The following is a 19,036-nucleotide window of genomic DNA, read 5'->3' as shown; positions in this document are numbered from 1 at the left end:
CTCTTCATTTAACATTATTTTTGAAAACATACTTTGCAAGTTGCTCCAAACTTTAATATGTGTTTTTCACTTTTAACATCACAATTTACTTAATATTCCTCCATTCTTCCAACACATGTTATGTCCAGCCTTTGCTGTAAATGCAACAAAGGACTAGGCTGGGAGTGAATTCCCTCTCCAGAGGAATTTGGGCAAGGTAGGCAATAAGCTGTTAAGTTTGCAGGAGGGCTTTTTTTTTTTTTTAAGCTGTGCCAAGCTAGTATGAAAGTGCTGAGTCCTAACCACTGAACCACCAGGGAATTCTCTGCAGGAGTACTTTAAAGCTGACGGTAGGATCCCAGAATGAGAACTAACATGCTTAAATAATAAGGAAGCAGGTCATATCCAATCACTCCAGGCAAAACCTCAGCTAAAAAAAGAGAATTCTTAATGTGGTGAGAGACAGAAGAGTAGAGGTACATGAGCTGTATCAAAACACTCCAGTGGACTACTGGCAAGGAAGGAATCCTCTGGCACTAAGTGAGGGTACACTACGGAGTGCAGAGAAACTGCTCTCAAATCTCTTGTAAATCTGCTGTAAGAAATTAAAAGCATGAGGCTAACCTTTAGGAAACTTAATGGCAACTTTAGTGGTATCAGGAGAAGAAAATGAGCCAATAAGGGCAGCTATAAAGTCAACACTGATAATCCCAAAGGCACCACTGAGGTCAGCTCTTGAGAGGATCACAAAAGAACATCAGTAGCCAATTAAGGTCACCAGGCAGTAGAGGTTTGGGCAGCACAGCCAACTGCAGCAGAACCAACAAATCAACATCCACAGAACAGTCAGGAGCCAGTGAACCATGATCTGGAAGGAATCAGTGAGAATCAGTCTCAAAATCAAAGATGATTTTCTTAATCATTGCCTAGAAGATTTAAGATGTAGGGATGGATTATGAAGATAATTTAAAGAAATTACTTGAAAGTTGTCGTGAAAGCAAGAATATTCCATATACTCTAGAGGGTTCTGGAATGGAAGTTTCTACAAAAGGTTTTCAAATCAGCATAATGAATAACCTTTTGACCTCTAAAACTACTCAACAATGAAACAAGTTTCCTCACAAAGTGCTGAGCTCCCTTGTTATCAGATATATTTAGCAAAAAGTGATCAACTTTTGTGGCTTTTGTAAAGGAGAATCTGAGTTTGATTGGAGTTTTTTGTTGTCATTCTTTACCAAATATCTTTAATTGTAATTTTATTTTTATCAAAGTTATCCACAAACAGAGAGGAACATAAAGATACAAGGATAAATATCAGTCAAGCAAACCTGAAGGACAGTTAATGAACATGCCTCCAAAAAGGAGAGAAAAATTAAAAGGAGATAATTTATTCAAGAAACACTGTGCTCTTATTACATACCATGCTCTGTACTAAGTACTAGAGAAACAACAACAAAACAACAAAAAAAATAGACTAAAAATAAATAAAGTAACATACAGAATAAATACAATGTAATATCCTCAAGTTTATCCAGGAACAGAATAAGCACATTATTGGGAAAACTAATGAAGTCCAAATTAAGCCTGGAATTTACCTAATAGTAATATATCAATGTCGGTTTCTCAGTTTTGACAAAGGTACCCTCGTAAGGTAAGATTAACATTAGGAGAAACTGGGTGAGGAGTATACAGAATCTCTGTTATAATCTTTACAACTTTTCTATAATCTAAGATCATTCGCCAAAAGGTTTACTTTAAAAAAACTCAAGTCTTAATGATAAAGCTACTGCAGTTCCTCAAAAAATTAAAAACAGTATTACCACGTGATCCAGCAATTCTATCAAAACTTCTATATACTCAAAAGAATTGATAGCACAGACTCAAAGAGATGTTTATACACCCACGTTCATAACAACATTATTCACAACAGCCAAAAGGTAGAAACCACCCAAATATCCATCAACAGATGAGTGGATACACAAAAAAACATGATATACACACATAATAGACGTGACTCAGTGACTAAATGACAACATATAATAGAATATTATTCAGCCAATCCTAACACATGGTACAAGATAGATGAACTATGAAGCATCAGGCTAAGTGAAATTGTTGCTGTTTAATCCCTAAGTCATGTCCAACTCTTTTCGTGACCCAAAGGACTGTACCCACCAGGCTCCTCTGTCCATGGGATTTCCCAGGCAAGAATACTGGAATAGGTTGCTATTTCTTTCTCCAGGGGATCTTCCCAACCCAAGGATCAAAACTGCATCCCCTGAATTGGTAGGCGATTCTTAACCACTGAGCCACCAGGGAAGCCCCAGGTGAAATTAGCCAGTTTCAAAAAGACAAATACTAGGTTGGTACAAAAGTAACTGTGGTTTTTTGCATTGTTGAACTTTCCCATTTGATATTGGAATACATTCTTAAATGTGGTTATGTTATACATCATCTTAATGCACATTTCTCACCTTTTTTTTTTTTTTGCTAATGACATAACTTAGTATTTATATTTATTTTAGACTATAAAAATGATGTTAGACAAAAAGCAAATTCGAGCAATTTTTTAATTTGAGTTCAAAATCAGTCATAAAGCAGGGGAGACAATTCACAACATCAACAACGCATTTGGCCCAGGAACTGCTAACAAACGTTTTGCAAGTGATGAGAGCCTTGAAGATGAGAAGCATAGTGGCCAGGCAATGGGAAGTTGACAATGACCAACTGAGAGCAATCATCCAAGCTGATCTTCTTACAACTACACAAGAAGTTGCTGAAGAACTCAACATTGACCATTCTACAGTCATTCGGCATTTGAAACAAATGGGAAAGGTGAAAAAGCTCAATAAGCAGGTGCCTCATGAGCTGACCACAAATCAAAAAATTCGTTGTTTTGACATGTCACCTTTCATTCCACCTAACAACAACAAATCATTTCTTGATAGACTGTGACATGAAACAAATGAAAAGTGGATTTTATACATTGGGCGATCACCAGCTCAGTTGTTAAGACTGAGAAGGAGCTCCAAAGCACTTCCCAAAGCCAAACTTGCACCAAAACAAGGTCATGGTCACTGTTCGGTGGTCGGCAGCCGGTCTGATCCACTACAGCTTTCTGAATCCCAGCAAAACCATTAAATCTGAGTAGTATGCTCAGCAAATTGATGAGATGCACTGAAAACTGCAATACCTGCAGCCAGCACTGGTCAACAGAACGGGCCCAATTCTTCTCCATGACAACGTATGACCATACATGGCACGACCAATGCTTCAAAAGTTGAATGAACTGGGCTACCAAGTTTTGCCTCCTCTGCCACATTCACCTGCCCTCTCACCAATCAACTACACTTCTTCAAGCATCTATACAGCCCTTTGCAGGGAAAATGCTTCTACATCCAGCAGGAGGGAGAAAATGTTTTCCAAGAGATTATCAAATCCCGAAGCATGGATTTTTACGCTACAGGAATAAATGAACTTATTTCTCGTTGGCAAAAATGTGTTGATTGTAATGGTTCCTATTTTGATTAATAAAGATGTGTTTGAACCTAGTTATAATGATTTAAAATTCACGGTCCAAAACCTCAATTACTTTTGTACCAACCTAATATTTTGTATGATTTCACGTATGTGTGCTATTTGCAGTAGTCAAATTCAGAGACAGAAAGCAGAATGGTGTGCTGGGGACTAGGGTGAGAGGAAAACGGTAAATTAAATAGTATTTTATAGGTACAGAGTTTCAGCCTGGAGAAATGAAACCCCAGAGATGGATGGTGATGATGACTGCACAACAACGTGAACATACTTAGTGCCAAAGAACTGGATACTTACACTAGTTAAAACAGTGTATTTATATTCCATTACAATTTTTTAATATAGTCAAATAAATACAATGATGGAGGTCTGAACAGCAGAACTCTAACTTCCCTGAGACTCTGACTTCTAAGATGAGTTCTGAACAAGATTGTCCTCCTAGGAAAAAAAAATGGGGGGAAGGAACACTGAATAGAGGTAGAGGTATAGCAAGCACGGTAGTCTATAACAGCAACTGGAAAACTACAACCCCAGAGGCCATGTTCTGCCATCTTTTTTTATATAGCCCACAGACTAAGAATGGTTTTTACATTCTTTAATGGTTGAAAAAAAATTAATCAAATTTTAATGACATGAAAAATTTTAATGTTCATAATTAAAGTTTCCCTGGAACAGAGCCATGATCGTTCACTTACGTATTGTCAATAGCTGCCTTCATGCTACCACAGCACAAGTGAGTAGTTATTGACAAAAAAGACCCCAAAAACTTAAAATATTATCTGGCCTTTTACAGAAAAAGTCTCCCAACCCCTGGTCTAGAGGCCTGAAAGTAATACCTAGTATGAATTTAACTCTCAGATGTGTCTGAGAGAGACAGACAGTAAATGAGATAACCTACAAGGTGGGTGTGCTTAGTCACTCAGGCATGTCGGACTCTCTACAACCCCATGGACTGCAGTCTGCCAGGCTCCTCTGTTCATGAGGCTTCTTCAGGCAAGAATACTGCAGTGGGTTGCCATGCCCTTCTCCAGGGGATCCTCCCAACCCAGGGATCTAACCCAGGTCTCCCACACTGCAGGTGGCTCAGTCGGATTCTTTACCAACTGAGCCACCAGGGAAGCCCAAAGCTATAAATAAGGTAAAGGGCTGTATCTGCTAGGCTAAAGAATCTGAACTGGTCTCCACTTGATTCCATTTATTATGAGAAGCTACTGAAGAACTGCACTGAGAGTAATCTGCCTAGATTCACCTTATGTAAAGGCAGTTATTTATTCATGTCTAAAGGTAGCTGAAGTATTTTATTTACTAAAAAACAAAACTTGCCACTTAAAAAAAAAAAAGACTAGAAGCACACCAGTACGGTTAACAGTGAGTGGTAGGCTGTCTCACTCTTTGCAACTCCATGGACTGTAGCCCACCAGGCTCCTCTGTCCGTGGGGTTTTTCCAGGCAAGGATACTGGAGTTGGTTGCCATTTCCTTCTCCAGGGGATCTTTCTGGACCAGCGATCAAACCTGTGCCTCCTGCATTGGTACGCAGATTCTTTAACAGTGGTAGGTAGCATATTTGAAATTTTTATTTCCTTTTTTGTGCTTATCTATGTTTTTCATATCTTCTCAAATGAGAAGAAAACTGCTTTTATAATTCAAATCCAAAAATAAGTACTTTTAAACTCATATTCGTACACACACAACATTTGTTCCTCTAGGTTCTATACACTTCTCCCCTCCCCCTCAGCTGCTCCCACCCCTTCAGCCTTAGGCAGAAGGAGAAAATGTGTCTAAGGAAACCTATCCATATAGCAAAACTATAAAAGGACGCCTATGTCACACTTACAAAGGTTAAATAACATTCTACCTTTTCAAATTACCTATTTGCTTTAGAGGCGTGCAAGAATAAAATGTTGGAAAGCAATGCATTGGCAGAGCACTCTTCCCATATAGAGCTTTCATTACATCAAAGAGTCAAATCAATAATATCTTTTTGAAACTAAAAATGTTAAAAGACAGGAAAAAATGCAGAGCTTGCAAGTCAGGTCAAAATGTTGAAACTGATGCAAGATAAGACCATGTATCTCTGCAAATATAATTATGGGCTTAAGAAATGCAAAGTCTTTGATTTATACACAGTACTTTGCACTTACTGATACACTGCTTGTTAAGATTAAACTCCTTTTTAATGTTATGTTTCAATTCCTTGACTAAATTGTCAGGGATTTGTGTGCAAGGAACCAGAACTTTTCTTTTGTGCATCCCCCACAGCACCCCATACAGTGCCCATATATGGTGGTGCTTAATACATGCTTACAACTGAATGACAGAATAATTAACCCTACTTGAGCTCACAGACTGAAACATGCACACCTACAATTCACACCATTAAGTCTGTCTCTATGCAATAGTTTAAAGACATTCCTGGGGTGGGTACTGCTGATTCTACTGGATTTATTACACTGGGTTTTTCCTCTAGCAAACAGCTCAAAGTACACATGTAATGCTAAAACAGAATTCCTGACTACTGAGAAGGTGGGTGTGAAAGTGGGCAAATGAAAGAAGATATCTATTATAATACCTTGCCTTCAAAGAATAAGCATTATTCAACTCTAGAGATTAAACCACTCTAAAAATGTCTCTGAACTAAGGCTCCTAATTGACAGTATTAAACTTTGTACTGGCTAAATTCCATCACAATAAATATCATTAAAACCAAAACTCACCATTAAAAAAATCCTAAAAATCTCAGCTAATGATCCATATGTTCATGTACTGTAAGACAAAGTTTTAGTTGTTTACTCTCTTTTGCCAAAACAAAACTTCTAAACTTCTTCCAAGCATTAGCTTGAGCATCTACTACATGCCACACACTGGGGAAACAAACGAATTTAAAAAGTCAATCAAGGGTCAGGATGGGGAGCACATGTACACCCATGGCTGATTCATGTGAATGTATGGCAAAAACCACCACAATATTATACTTAGTCTCCAATTAAAATTTAAAAAATTTTTTTCAATAAAAATAAACACTATTTACCCACCAAAAAAAAAAAAAAGCCAGTCAGTATCAACTGACTTTATATTCTGCTATAAATTAAAGTACCAACAACAGAGCTGAGGAAGTACTGTGCACTGAGGAGCAAACTTTTATCTGTGGAAATTTGGGGAAATTACAAAGCAAATGTAAGCTACACATAGAAGACTGAGCAAGAGTTTGAGGCAAAGAGCAGGCAGAGAAGTATTAAGAGTATACCAGGCAAATAGAGGGTTATACACAAGCAGAACATGTTGGACATGACGGGAATGATAAAGAGGAGAGAGGACAGAAAGGTAGGGCAGAGTTCAACAGTGATAGGTCTGGCATGCTAAAGTATGAAATTTGGAGTTTATGGCCCCAGGTAATGGAGAGAAAATAGAAATTTTAAGTAGGGCAAAGACAAAAACCCGAAGAATCAATTTATATATCAGGAAGAGCCTAAGTTACATTACAATCATCTCAAAAGCTTTGTTTAATATTGTACCATACAGACACAGTAAATACTGTGCTTATGCGGATGCAAAACAATCTGCTGCTAAGTCCCTTCAGTCGTGTCCGACTCTGTGCGACCCCATAGATGGCAGCCACCAGGCTCCTCCGTCCATGGGATTTTCCAGGCAAGAGTACTGGAGTGGGGTGCCATTGCCTTCTCCGACAAAACAATCTAAGGGTTACTTATTTCTCTGTCTATGCTTTCAGTTTAGCTTCAGGGCTCGGTCACTGGCCCTCTTCTCTACTTCCCTGGCTGACCTCACCAGACCCAGATTTTTAAACACCATCTACGTATTGATGACATCCTAAATGTATATTCACAGCCATGACTTTGACTTTGGGCTCCAGACTAAACAATCAATTACCTATTCCTGGATAGACAGCATGTGTGTTAGTCACTCACAACTCTTTGCGACCCCATGGACTGTAGCCCACCAGGCTCCTGTCCATAGGATTCGCCAGGCAAGAATATTGGAGTGGGTAACCATTCCCTTCTCCCAAGGGATCTTCTCAGCCCAGGGATCAAACCCAGGTCTCCCGCATTGCAGGCAGATTCTTTACAGTTGAACCACCAGGAAGGATTTCCAGTGAACATCTCAAATTCAACATATCCAACTAAATTGTTCAGTTTAAACCCCAAACTAATTAACTCCTTCCAGTTTTCCATCTCTGTATGTGATACTAGTTGCTTTAGCTAACCTTGGATCCATCTCTGATCCCTCTCTCTCACATCTCACAACTAATCTATCAGCAAATTCTATCAATTCCACCTTCCAAACAGACTCTGAATCTGACCTCCCCTCACACTGCTTCCATCACTGCCTCCCTGACCCAAAGCCACCATACTTCATCATACCATTCCAGTGACTTCCTGAATGGTCTCCTGCTGCCCCTCTTGCCTCTACAGTAGTCAAAACAATCTTGTAAAAACATAAATTAGATAGTACCATTTGTCTTCATAAAACTTGTCCAATGGATCCCACCACACTTAGAATAAAATCCAAAGCCCTTCTGGTTTATAAGGCTCTATATCATCTGAGACCCACCAACTTCTCAATATCATTTCCTACTACCAAACTTCCACCACCACTGCCACCAATTAATACTGCAGCAATCTCCAAACTCTAGCACACCTGCCTTCTTACACTTCCTGGAAAATCTCAAACTGATTCTTGCCCCACCACTGCCACCAATTAATACTGCAGCAATCTCCAAACTCTAGCACACCAGCCTTCTTACACTTGCTGGAAAATCTCAAACTGATTCTTGCCCCGGAATCTTTGCACTAGTAGTCCCTCCCACTGCTTGAAAAGTTCCACATGCTAGCATGGCTCATTCCTTATCATTCAGGTTTCTTTACCTTTAAATGCTACCTCAGAGAATCCTTACCGCATGACCTACCTAAAAGAAACACCAAGCCTAGCACCACCATGCTCTATTCTTTTGTACTATTTTCTTCACAGCACTTTGACAATATCTGAAATCATATTATGTATTAATTTGTTGTCTATCTACTAAAACATAAATTCCCATTATAAATAAGATTGTTGGGATTTCCCTGGTGGCCCAGTTTCCACTGCAAGAGGCACACGTTCAGTGCCTCGTCTCCCTGGTCAGGGAACTATTCTGGTCAGGGATCCTATCCCAAATTCCATGTGGCATGGCCAAATAAAATCTTAAAAAAAAAAATTAAGACACTGTCTTCTTCACTGCTCAATCCCTAGACCTATATAATACCTGGCATACAGTATGGTTCATTAATATTTGCTGTTGAATGAATTTACCTAATTGGCCTAATCTATCTTATTTATATTTTCACCCTGTTATGCATAATTCAGTTACCAGGCTGTTCTTCCTAAAACAGTTTAAGGACTGTTAAAACAAGCTATACTATACTAATGCCTTTAATTCCTTTCTATAATTAGTCCTTCCAGCAACTTGGCCCGTTATTTTTTCTCTGACTCTAATTTCTATTATCAGCTGTCTGTATTATCAGCTTATCAATGTACAGCCTACTACAAATGCTATTGCTAAAGATGGACAGACATGTCCAGAATATTATTACAAATACTTTTTGTTATAACAAAAACAAGGAACACAGATTATTTTCTAAAAACAGAAACTACAAAAAAGAAAACATTTAAAAACCAAATTCACAGGCAGGTGATCAAGGTCAACATTGTGACAAGTCATGTTGACTCTAACCCCAATCTAATCATGGAAAAAACATAAAATCCCAATTGAGGAACATCTGACCAGTACTCTTCAAAACTGTCAAGGTCATCAAAACAAGAAAAGTCAAGAAACTAGCACAGTCAAGAGGATCCTAAGAGGACATGATTAAAAGGTATCGTGGTTGTATAATGGAAGGTTCTGAGAGGCAAGAATTTCATATGAACTCTCTGCAGATGACTTGGAAGAACAAGCAGCCAGCTTTGTTTGGAACAAAGCTATGGCCATCTGGGTCACACATGCCTTAGGTTCATTTTCACTTTTTCCCTACATCACTTCTCTTTTCCCCTTCACACCTTCTTCCCTGTAATTTCACCTATCAAAAAAGCATTGTATGTGCGTGTGTGTGTGTGTGTGTGTGTGTATGTGTTCAGTCACTTAATCATGCCTGACTCTCTGTGACCATATAGCCTGCTAGGCTCCTGTCTATGTGATTTTCCCAGCAAGAATATTGGAGTGGATTGCCATTTTCTACTCCAGGGGATCCTCCCAACCCAGGAATCGATCCCAAGTCGCCAGCATCTCCTACACTACAGGTCAATTCTTTACCTCTGAGCTACCCAGGGAAGCCAACAAACCATTAATAAATTTTTTAAAAAGTTATTTATGATATCCTAGATGAAATTCTGGAATAGAAATAAAGACAGTAGATAAAAACTTAAAAAAAAAATCTGATTAAACTATGCAGTTCTATAATTGTGTATCTTGGTTCATTAATTATAATATATACACCACACAAACATAAGACATTAACAATAGGGAAAACTGGGCATTTGGAATTTAGAAACTCTCTATACTGTCTTTGCAGAGAAGGCAATGGCACCCCACTCCGGTACTCGTGCCTGGAAAATCCTATGGATAGAGGAGCCTGGAAGGCTGCAGTCCTGGGGTCACTGACGGTCGGATACGGCTGAGCAACTTCACTTTCACTTTTCACTTTCATGCATTGGAGAAGGAAATGGCAACCCACTCCAGTGTTCTTGCCTGGAGAATCCCAGGGACAGGGGAGCCTGGTGGGCTGCCGTCTAGGGGGTCACACAGAGTCGGACACGACTGAAGTGACTTAGCAGCAGCAGCAGCATACTGTCTTTGAAATTTTTCTATATATCTACCACTGTTCCAAAAAATAAAAAGTTTTTTTTAAGTTAAATTCATCCAAAAATCCTATCATTCAAATAAAATCACCATTAGTTTATGTTTTATATAAACCATCTTAGATTTCTATGTAAATGAACACATAGAGGTATATTCCTACAAAAATGTGATCACACTACAAATAACTTTAAAACTGGCTTTTTACACTTTAACAATATATATAATGTGCTTTGATGTGCTTTCTAAGTCATTACTAGAAATCTCTATCATGCCTACTAGTTACAAGACATTACCCTCTATGAGGGCATCTTATTTACGTAGCCAAACACCCATTATTTAAAATTTACATTTTTCTTGGGGTTTTTTTTGCTACTGTTTAAGACAACTATTGTGCTCACTTCAGCAGCACATATACTAAAACTGGAAAGATGCAGAGAAGATTAGCATAGCCCCTACACAAGGATGACATGCAAATTTATGAAGCGTTCTATATTTTTATGCATGGCAGAAACCAACACAATATTTTAAGCAATTATCCTTCAATTAAAAATAAAATTAATTAAAAAAAAAGACAACTCTTAAACGAATATCTTTGCAAACTTACCAGTTAGGGCCTTAATAAAGAAGAGGAGCAGCTGAGTGATAGGTTATTAATGCTTCAATGTGTGCTTAGTCGCTCAGTTGTAACCAACTCTTTGCAACTGGCAACCCCATGGAGTATAGCCACCAGGTTCCTCTGTCCACGGCAAGAATGCTGGAGTGGGTTGCTATTTCCTCCTCCAAGGGCTCTTCCCAATCCAGGGATCGAACCCAACTCTCCTGTGTCTCCTCCACTGCAGGTAGATTCTTTACCACTGAGTCACCTGGGATGCCCATGCTTTCATTAAGTATGGCCAAAATATTCTCCAGAAAGGATGTTCAAAAGTAAATATCCATGAACAACAGTGTATGAGTGTGCCAATTTCCCCACTCCTATGCCAATACTAGATACTACTGTTTTATCACATATATGCCAATCTGCTGCAGGGGGAGTTGTTTTGTGTTGTTTATAAGCAGAAAATACTGTATTTTTATCTTTATTGGTTATTTTTCTCTATGCATGCCATCTATCTAGTTAGGTCTTTTTTTGACAATCTGTTAGATACTAAAGTAACCTTCTGAGTCCAACCTACTGCAAAAATTTTTTTCCCCACATTTTGCCTGGATTTAGTCATCACTGGTTCCCCTACACCTGGAAAACTGCCTGGCACATCAAACACACTCAATAAATATGTCAAATGAATACTAAATGAGTAAAGTTGTCTTTTAACTTGCTGGTATTGTTGCCAACTAGAGGCTGTTTTACATAATAATTCTATCAATAAGAATTCTATCAATCGTAATTGCCTTTGCAATCATGCTTAGAACAGCTCATCCTATGAGAACATTAGAAAACTGCTTACCCGTTTTTTTAAACCAGTAATTTTTCTTTAAATATTAAGATTTTATTTACAAAGCTTCTTTGTTGCACAGAAAGTAAAAAAGGCTGTTACAATCTCCAGCAGCCACAGACAGCTAACTCACCAATCACAGCTATCCACGCTACAGCAAGTCTTACACAAAAACCTAACAACTTTTACAAATTTGTTGGGGTGAAGTGCCCAAGGTTGGTGGTGGATTTCCAAGAGGGACTAAATGGAATAAGGTGGAATGTTACACGAACTATTCTTTGGCTATTTGGGTGACAGGGTAGGTGGGCGTCCTGGGGTTTGTATCACAGCTACCTTTAAAAAAAAAAAAACAGCTAAAAATTCATGTCAGCAGTCCAACCAATACTGAACAGTTCTTTTCCTTCAAGTTATTTGGGGTCTCATTAATCATCTTCTTCATCATCTGTTTCTCTCTTCCTTAAAGCAGGAATTTTGACTTCATATTTTATATTTAATTCCCCCAGATTTTGGATGGCAGATGGTTAAAGGGCATCACCGACTCAAGGGACATGAGTTTGAGTAAGCTGTGGGAGTTGGTGATGGACAGGGAAGCCGGACATGCTGCAGTCCATGGGGTCGCAAAGAGTCAGGCACAACTGAGCAACTGAACTAACTCCCAGATTTTATTTACATTTTAAGGTAGGATTCCTTTTTTTTCCAAATGGTTAGCCAATTGTTTCAACATAATTTCAAAATTCTTTCTCAACATGAAATGTCACCTGTATAACACTAGCCTTATCTATTTTTAGATTATTTTGACCCAGTGCTGTCTATGCCAGTTACCACTTATTGTTTTGATTACCATGGCTTTATTTGTATATTCACTAGTACAAGTCCCCACTTAATTTTCTTCTTTCAAAAATTTTTTAACTTATAAGCTCATTCTTCCAAATGAAATTTAGACTCATTTTGTCAAGTTTTTGAAAAGAATTCTGGTTGGAATTGTAAATTATCAGCCATACGACCTTGTGCCAGTTACTTAATCGCTCTGTTGCTATTTCCCTCGTTGGTTAAATGGAGATAGTAGTTACTTAACTCACAGGTTTGTTATGAGAACTAAGTGAATTAAGACATATAAAGTACTAAGCTAGGAAGATGTTAACTACTAGTGTAATTGTTCAAAAGTGATAACTATTACCATGATTGTTCAATAAATGTTTTCCAGATTGTGCGCCCACAAAATTCAAAAGGCTCTTCAAGATACACCAAATGTACCATAAAGCACAGGTAGTGATATGAAAAACACGTAACTTATGCCTGCTTCATTTCACTAAAACCTTGACCCTTGGTAAAACGCAGAACTGACGCAAGGAGCCAAGAACTATGAAAAACACCGAAGGTTGGTGGTAGGAAGCCTCAAAATTTTTATAAAGACCGGCCCACCAAGTGGAGAAGATCACTTCTTTCCAGTCAGAGTTTTGGGGCACTAGCACATGCCCTCTAACTCCTTTCGTTTCCCTATCTCCACAGTTATGACAATACTACTTCCCTCTTGATTTCTTTCCAAGAAAACACAGAGGGACTAGACGTCTAAGACAAAATACTTTTCAAATGAGATAGTGGCCAGGTACAGAGTATATATGCTACGGCTAACTACAGACAGACGTGTCCAGAATATTATAACAAGCTACCTCCACCAAGTTTCCCACATCACTTTAAGGATGGAGGGAGGGGGCCTATTGTGGGTTTTCTCCTATGGGGAGACCGGCTTATCTCACAATGATTGTTTTTAATTGTTTTGCTATCAGCATGACATTGGGATGAGGTAGAGGTCATATACCTTCTACAGGCTTTTAAAAATAATAATAATAATAACCTCCTATACAGAGCTGTACGATGAGTAAACAGAGGCCAGGACTGGCAACGTAAAAGCGTGCTGAGCCCAGTTCGATTCTGTGGGCTGCAGCCTGCCAAGCTCCTCTGTCCATGGAATTTTTCAGACAAGAATACTGGAGTGGGTTGCCATTTCCTCCTCTATGGGATCTTCCGGACCAAGGGATCGAACCCGCGTCTCCTGCGTCCCCTGCATTGTCAGGCTGATTCTTCACCGCTGAGCCACCAGGGAAGCCCCAGGACTGGAACATGACTTGCTAATTGCAAAAGCAGCCAAAGGCCTACACCCTAGGTGTCCTCATTCCCAGAACCCTGTTCGGTCTACCACACCACACAGCTTCTCACCGACGCTTGCCACGCTTCGAGGTGGGAGGAGTAAAAACAGCCAGTCAGGCCATAGGAAAAGCGCTGGAAAACCTAGGAACGGCGCAGTCGAGAGCACATGACTGGCCGCTCTTCTCCCCTTCCACCCTCCCCCGTCCCCGCGCCAGCAGCACGCGCTGCCAACCTCGTCATGTGACCTTCACGCGGCCCCAGCGCTCCCCCTACTAGGCGACTCTTTCCAGCAGCCATTTTGCCTAGAACTTGTCGTCCGTGCTCACAGCGGAGCAGGACGCCACGAAAACCCGCGGCCAGACTTTACAGGCTGCACACGCGCTTCGAAAGAGTGGTGGGACCGGCAGGGGAGAGCCGAACCTCAGTGAACACGTCGCACCCCGGGGCGCCGGGGAGAGCTGTGGGTGCGCCTCCGAGTGCGATTGGCTGTGGCGTCCACGTGACGCCATTGCCCCCCACCTTTTTCTTGTCCCCCCGCCCCAGAAAAACAGACAGACTCTTAACACCTCGCGCCAAGTAAGCGCCGCTGGGCGCGTGGGGACAGACGGGGCGCGTGGCAACCAGGGCGCCTGCGCGTACCTGCCAGGGCCGACCGCAGCGGGCCCACGAGCCGCTCCGCACACGGGTCCGGGAATCCTCGCGCTGCTGGAACACCCGGCTAATCATTGGCGGCCAGGTTTGATCACGTGATCAGCTCGGGCCCGCCCCTAACCGCTAATCACCTGGCACCGTTCTCGAAGCGGCGCCGAAAGTCGTTCGCACGCGGAAAGGGAGGGTAGTTAGAAGACCTCCTTTTCAGCCGTCATGAGATTATATTCCTAAAGTGGAAACGAGAAAGCAGGGACTCAAAACTAAGTAAGGTCACACCTACCGCTTTAACTTCGCGTGCCCCTCCAGGAGCCGGGAACCATCGCCCTTGGGCGCTCCCCGATGCACGCCGGGATATGTCTGGCGCCCCTCGGTGTGCTGCAGAGCATGCCGGGAAAGGCACCTCTCCCGATTTCCTGGCTCTCACCTCCCTGGTTTTCCTTTCTTGTCCCGTAGAAAACCCTGTCCTACGGCGGGGATGCAGGCAGTTTGGGTAATTATGGGAGCGAGACTGGGTGTAACAGGCACTTTCAGTCTCCCTTCCCCCACTTGTTTGATGGCTGTGTGGTTTTAGGGAAACTGCTTAACTTTTCTTCCAGGGAGAATGCATTTGGTAAGTTCCTGCTGAGTGCCTTTTTGAATATTGAAAAGAAAAAAGTATTTGCCTACAAGCAAACTATCAGAAGTTCGTGGTAGTGGGAGGGGAAGAATGCTAATTTAGATACAACTTATTTTAAACCCCTCTAGCAAGTAGAAATAATGCTTCAGAATGTCTTTGGGGACTGAAGACCAGACCTTTCTTGATAAACGTTCTGCTATTGTTGGGGAAAGTGGAGGTGAGAGGAGCAGGAGGAATTTTAAAGGAGCCAGAGATGTAGCCCTACTACATTTTCTGTTTCAACCTAATCTAGCTATGATGTATTGAAGCCGAAAAAAACACCATCTACTAAGATGAGAAAAGGTGGTCTTGCATTTAAATGAGTTAATTTTGTACTATATTCACGAAACTGACCTCCAGAACAAATACAACAACAAAAAACTGATATTCTACTCCCAATTAAAACAATCCGTATCTGTTCTGCTCTAACTCCCTTCTTCAGCTTTGCTGATTTCAAAACTTTGTTTTTTCGGTTAACAAAGGAATGATTAAACTGGAGGAATTTGACTAGCACTGCTCAGACTCAAGAATGCAGATTTATAAGCTAGAAATTAAGAGTTAATTTATAATGCGGTTATCAAGCCAAAATATATTGTTTTCACACCCTTTTCTGGTTTCAAAGCACTTACTTGATAAGCCTAATTACTTATCAGAAGATTATGTTCTGACTAGGAAATCAAAAGAAAGGAAATTAGACAATCACATGTACTAAAACTATTAAATTAATTGCCTATCAATGTTAAACTTGATGTTAATCAAACAGTCCAGTATACTTTATTATATTTAATGTGAACAACAACCCTGAGAGAAAAGTAAGTGAAGTGAAGTCGCTCAGTCATGTCCGACTCTTTGCAACCCGGTGGACTATAGCCCACCAGGCTCCTCCGTCCATGTGATTCCCCAGGCAAGAATACTGGAGTGGGTTACCATTTTACCACCTTCTGAGACAGTCTTGAGTGGGAAACTAAAAAATGTGTTTCTGTGTTTTCTCCAGGCAGTTGTGACGCACAACTAGGTTGGGGTCATTGACTATAGTGGAAAGAGCCCTGGCCTTGAAATCAGACCCATTTGTGTGAACTTGCAATTCTCCACTTTCTGTACTTTGACCTTGAACAGATTTTTTTTTTTAACATTTTAATCCTCACTTCCTTTAACTTCAATTTGGGGCCAATAAACTTAGCCTTTGGATTGTCATGATGATTCCAAAATAAAAATATTTTGAACACCTGTCACAGTCCTTGGTGAATAGGAGGCACTGTATAGCTGTGAATACAAGTTAGTGGTAAAGGTTGTGTTTTAACCAGCATCCTGTGTCCAATACCGCATATTCTTGAATTCTTTTTCCTCCAGTATTCTGTTTCTCCCCTAGACAGTGCTAGAGGCACACCAACAGATTCTTACACTGCAGATCTTTTTTAGATTCCTTGGTGCCTGGTGCCCATCTGTTGGTACAAACTGTTACATTATCTCCCACCTTCATTTCAAGGGGCTTTTTTTCCTCTTAACCTGTCATTTAAGATGCTAAACTGTAGACATTATTGAAGTAAAATAATGATATTAATAATACAGAGATGGCTAGAGGGTATAGGGGGCACTTGTTCCTGCACTTGATGAAGGTTAAAAATTGCTTACATTTAAATACCTCAGAGTAAACACATCCGCAAAACTCATTCTTCCCTTCACTTATATAACACAATGTTTTAGACTCTCCTTTCCCGGTCTCCTTCCAGCAGTTCATTATCCTCTCCTGCTCTTATCCATTCCTAGCAAGGGACGGTTAGCAAGGGCAGAGCCTCCTGTAGACATCGGAAATTCAGTGTTCCAAAAATCAAACTCATTGTCTCTTTGCATCACACACCTGCTACTACTGCATTCCCTTAAAAGGGCAATAACACCACCATTTCAATAAGCCTCCCAGTCTAGGAAAGCTTCCTACCCTTAACTGATCTTTTTCATCTATTTGTCACTTTCAATTAGTCACAAAGTTCTATGGCTTCAAACGTTGAAACTTTGTATTTTAAGGTAAATCCCTATTTTCAACTTCTCCCACTATTACAGCATTAGTTCAAACCTTATCTCTGTGAGACCCTACAAATACAAGTTATTTCATTATAATGATAATAGCATGTTAAAGTTGATTTTAGAATACAAAACTTGTCATCTATATTGTTCTACAATACACTAATAAAAGGTTTATAATGTCCTACACAGTGAATACTCTTAGTAAGGTTGAGTGAAATGATTTTTTAATGTATCTGTTTATTGAAGTTTGGGACAGATACTTTACTGAGTGCTGAAGAGTATTAATGGTGATCTTGGAAGTAGTTGTTCACAGTTATACTATCCTCAAATATTTCTGCTTCTCCCAACTTCCAGGAACATGATATAATTGATTTTCCTTGCTCCTATAAAGTTAGGAATGACTACATGACTTGCTTTGGTAATGAAATATGCGTGAAAGTGACATGTATCACTTCTGGGAAGAAGCTTTAAAGGCCGGCATGCAATTCAGCCATTTTCTCTTTTCTTCTGCCACAGCTGCTAACAGTGTTCCAACTGGTGGTTACTCTGTCAGCCTTGGTCCCATAATATGGATGGCATAGAGCAGAGACACCTAATCAACTGGCAGTGAATATGTTCAGTTCAGTTCAGTCACTCAGTCGTGTCCGACTCTTTACGACCCCATGAATCGCAGCACGCCAGGCGTCCCTGTCCATCACCAACTCCTGGAGTTCACTCAGACTCACGCCCATCGAGTCAGTGATGCCATCCAGCCATCTCATCCTCTGTCGTCCCCTTCTCCTGCCCCTAATCCCTCCCAGCATCAGAGCAAAAGATAACTTAGGTAGATTTCAGACAGTAAGATTTGGGAACATTCAGTTCAGTTCAATCGCTCAGTCGTGTCCGACTCTTTGCGACCCCATGGACTGCAGCACACCAGGCTTCCCTGTCCATCACCAATTCCTGGAGCTTGCTCAAACTCATGTCTATCGAGTCAGTGATGCCATCCAGCCATCTCATCCTCTGTCGTCCCCTTCTCCTCCTACCTTCAATCCTTCCCAGCATCAGGGTCTTTTCCAATGAGTCAGTTCTTTGCATCAAGTGGCCATAGTATCGGAGTTTCAATTTCAGCATCAGTCCTTCCGATGAGTATTCAGGTCTGATTTCCTTTAGGATTGACTGATTTGATCTCCTTGCAGTCCAAGGGACTCTCAAGAGTCTTCTCCAACACCACAGTTCAAAAGCATCAATTCTTCAGCACTCAGCTTTCTTTATAGTCCAACTCTCACAGCCTTGACTAGACAGACCTTTGTTGATAAAGTAATTGTGAACATTAGTTATGGCTTATAACAGCCACACTGAATTATACAGAAATGGAGGAAATTATAAAATGGATAACAAAATCCATTTTTTAAAGGAAACAACCCAAGTGCTTGTGGACAGAGGAATGGATAAGCAAAATACAATATATACATACAATGGAATATTATTCAGCATTGAAAAAGGATGGAAAATCTGAAACATGCTACAGCATGGATGAATATTGAGGATATTATGCTACATGAAAAGAAGCCAGTCACACAAATACAAATACTTTTTTTGTACTTATATGAGGTATCTAGAGTACTTAAATTCACAGAGACAGAAAATAGAATGGCAGTTGCCAGGGGTTGGAGGGAAGGGAAGATGGAAAATTGCTGTTTAAAGGGTACAGTGTTTCAGTTTTGCAAGATAAAAAGAGTTCTGGAGCTTGCACATCAATGGGAATGTACTTAACACTACTGAAAGGC

General features: G+C 40.3%; 1 protein-coding gene and 1 non-coding gene across 4 annotated transcripts in view; one reads left to right on the top strand and one right to left on the bottom strand.

The window, feature by feature from the left end:
- Window positions 1-14,917, bottom strand: part of MGA (MAX dimerization protein MGA) — a 148,831-nt gene extending 133,914 nt beyond the window's left edge. For 2 of the 3 annotated variants that reach the window (XM_024997621.2, XM_059890463.1), the window contains exon 1: window positions 14,579-14,917. The gene's annotated coding sequence lies outside the window, so the exon portion shown is untranslated. The remainder of the gene's footprint in view (window positions 1-14,578) is intronic. The other variant, XM_024997622.2, reaches the window with a different exon arrangement.
- On the top strand, window positions 10,752-10,858 carry LOC112448654 (U6 spliceosomal RNA). The gene has a single exon (XR_003037028.1). It is a non-coding gene; the product is annotated as a U6 spliceosomal RNA (small nuclear RNA).
- Window positions 14,918-19,036: the final 4,119 nt, after the last annotated feature.

The sequence above is a fragment of the Bos taurus genome, chromosome 10 (genome assembly GCF_002263795.3).
Source record: "Bos taurus isolate L1 Dominette 01449 registration number 42190680 breed Hereford chromosome 10, ARS-UCD2.0, whole genome shotgun sequence".
Lineage (NCBI taxonomy): Eukaryota > Metazoa > Chordata > Mammalia > Artiodactyla > Bovidae > Bos > Bos taurus.
This window is presented reverse-complemented; position numbering and strand designations above follow the sequence as displayed.